The following is a 3,210-nucleotide window of genomic DNA, read 5'->3' as shown; positions in this document are numbered from 1 at the left end:
AATACTTGCTGTGTGTCTTAGCAGCTGAAATTTTGTCATATTGTTTTTTTTTCAATGTATTCTTCCCGTATAAAATAATTTAGCACTGGTATTGACACGTTGGAGTGGACTTTTTCCTTGCAAGTGGCTACACCAGAGAGTAGAGACTAAACTATTTGCGAGATAATAAACATCAATGGCCTCGCCCTTATCACATGTACCACCTAAAAGCATACTACTTTTAACAGCTTTAATTATTAGTATTCCACAAATGAACTAAATACTGATGTAATGTTGTTCAATACACTGTCTTCAGTCACAAAAAAATCTGCAGTTATACCTCTAACACCGTGAAAAATATATGTATATACATACAGCGCCAAAGAAGGTTTCTGGGCTGTAGTTGAAGAAATTCTTATAACGAAATAACTCGACATTTTATATTGTTCCACAAACACGCAATCGATAGAAACAATCTCCAAGATGCGATCCTCACCATTTCATGAACTGCTCTGAGTGGCATGGCACATGCGCGCCAGTATAGGGCACACCTATCTCAAGGTGTTGACGAACTATGTAGTTCCACAGATGCCTCCCGACGCCAATATCCAGTGAGATGGTGTCCCATCCCACTATTATGGGGATGTTACCACATTTCTCCACGAAACGTTTCCATAGTGTTGGATCGGAAGGGCAGGGGTCATATTGCCGAGTACAGAGCAGGGGTTGTAAATCTTGTGGATCTGAGACAATGGATATACACCTGCAGTAGAAGCCTGTCACGCTTACGAACATGTAGCGAGAAGTGGAGTACTGTTTCGATATCTGTCTAACTACAAACGGTGCCTGCACTGGACTGTAGCAACAATGATAATAATATTTGAGTTCCTGTGTACAATGTGGGACAAATAAAGTTATAAGCCTAGATAGGCACTGAAATAGATACAAATATTTTTGGACACTGCTAGCCATGTCACCCTGTGCATGTATACTGCCTGACACAAAAAATGAATCATCCGGTAGATATGGTCAGAAGTTAAAGTAACTCCGTATGCATGCACACAACTGGTGAATATGTAAATAATTACAGTTGCTTTTCTCTATAAGGTAGAACAAGCCACAAAGTGACTTAGTGTTTTTCGTGTTTAGTAATGTTACCAGGCCCGGTAATTATATAAAAAGCACTCCATCTGCCGGCCACAAGTAGCCCATCGGGACCATGCGACTGCTGTGTCATCCTCAACTGAGGATGAGGGTAGGAGGGGCTTGTGGTCAACTCACCGCTCTCCCAGTCGTAATGATGGTTTTATGTGACCGGAGCCTCTACTGTTCAGTCGAGTAGCTCCTCAATTGGGATCACGAGGCTGAGTGCACCCCGAAAAATGGCAACAGCGCATGGCGGCCGGGATGGTCACCCATCCAAGTGCCGGCCACGCCCGACAGCGCTTAACTTCGGTGATCTTACGGGAACCGGTGTATCCACTGCGGCAAGGCCGTTGCCAACGTATATAAGGGACCTGAAAAATGTCAGATGATGAGTGATCACTGTGAAGGACAGGGAGATGCAGCGTACGCGTCTAAGACAGCGTTATCAGCACTTTGGCAAAGCTTAGAAGAGAACTCATTGGTCTCTACGTGGCCGGGCTGCTGCAACCGTGCAGTCTTCAGATTTGCGGGGCATCCGATGTGACATGGGAAGGTGGGTGCAGGAATACTCGCCCTCAAGGTTCTGGTCGACAACTATTATTCAAGCACACTGTAACCCCTTCACATAGGCGTCTGCCACTTCGGAAGAAGTAATGGATTCCATGCAACATTCTGTGCTTCATGACATCCCTTCCAAATGAAGCATTGCATGTATCCAGGTAAAAGTGGTCACAACATCATATTGATAAGTGAGATCATAAGGCCATGTGACAAATCGAGTACCTCCTTAACTCATAAAATTAACTTTCCTTTTCAACTTCTGTGTTTTTCCCATATCTGTCTGGCATGTATTAAAACGACCACCAGTAGCAGTAAAAGTAGTCTTCCTTTTCGTGTGTGAGGTTCAAAGCGACTGCTATCACAATTTTAGAAATTTTTTCTTTAGTTTTTTCAAAACCTCAGCTTCTGCAAATAACAATGTATTTCTTCCTCATATTACTTTCCCAAAAATGTATTGACTCTTACATGTTATTTACAGTGGCACTCTTTTTATTTCTAAAAAGTATTGTATAAAGTTCACGGAAGTTTTGCCGTTTCAGTCGCGAAAACTAAAACAAGTACTGCCAAGATATTTTCATATTTATATCCCGAGACAAATTAGAGTACTCATGCCATGGTTTTAGTCCTAAGAGACCACCAGTATCTTATAACAGTATTCATAAATAAAGTGAGGCCCACAGTAGATGCGACATTAGAGTCGAAACATATCAGACTTCAGAGCAGGTAAAAGAAATACATCGCTTCAAAATAACGTGCGCAAACAGGAAGAAAACCATCTACAGCAGGGCATTTATGAAGTATGTATCTTCGTCTTCTGGGTACCAGTTTTGTCTGTGCTCCAGTATTACTCGACTCTCATCTAAGTTTAAAAAAATTCCAGTAATTTTAAGATTCTACTTTCCTTTTTGCCTTATTTTTCTGATGCGGTCTGACAATGACATGACGTGACACGACATGACAGCATAACTACAAACGGTGGCCACACCGGATGTGGGAAACTGAAGTGCGGCGCAAACAGTACGTTCATTGTGTATGAGCCGAAGTTGTAAGCGCAGTGCAGTGCGGAACTAGAAAAGAGCTGGGCTATCGTGGCTGCCGGAGAGTGTGCGGGGTGTGACGCGCCGTGCTCTGGGTGGCCGCCTCTGGCCCAGTTGTTGCGCGCCATTACGGCTGCATGAGGCGGGCGCCATTAGCTGGGGTGCTGAATGTTGCAGGCGACACGCCGCTCTTTAACAATGCACGCGCTCCGGGCCGACACCCAGGCTATCTGCTGAAGAAGGCGGCGGCGGCGGCGGCCGCGGGAACAGCACCAGACGCGCCAGCGACTTGATTGGCCCGCCAGCTGTTGGGCAGGCACGGGGGTCTTCCGAGCGCCGGCAACTTTATGTAACCGGCCGCCGTCAGCGAGTCCGTTTCACTCGACGAACCACCAAATACCGGAGTAAAACCCGGCGTACGCCTATCGAAAACATTAAAGGATAATCAACGTTTCTAACATTTCTTCTAAATTACACTGACGGAAAA

The 3,210-nt window shown here is 44.9% G+C and overlaps 1 pseudogene; it reads right to left on the bottom strand.

Annotated features, from left to right (window-relative positions):
* Window positions 1–1,362: 1,362 nt before the first annotated feature.
* Window positions 1,363–1,480, bottom strand: LOC126189890 (5S ribosomal RNA; annotated as a pseudogene).
* Between the last annotated feature and the right edge of the window lie 1,730 nt (window positions 1,481–3,210).

This window comes from Schistocerca cancellata, chromosome 5 (assembly GCF_023864275.1).
Source record: "Schistocerca cancellata isolate TAMUIC-IGC-003103 chromosome 5, iqSchCanc2.1, whole genome shotgun sequence".
NCBI classification, from domain to species: domain Eukaryota; kingdom Metazoa; phylum Arthropoda; class Insecta; order Orthoptera; family Acrididae; genus Schistocerca; species Schistocerca cancellata.
This window is presented reverse-complemented; position numbering and strand designations above follow the sequence as displayed.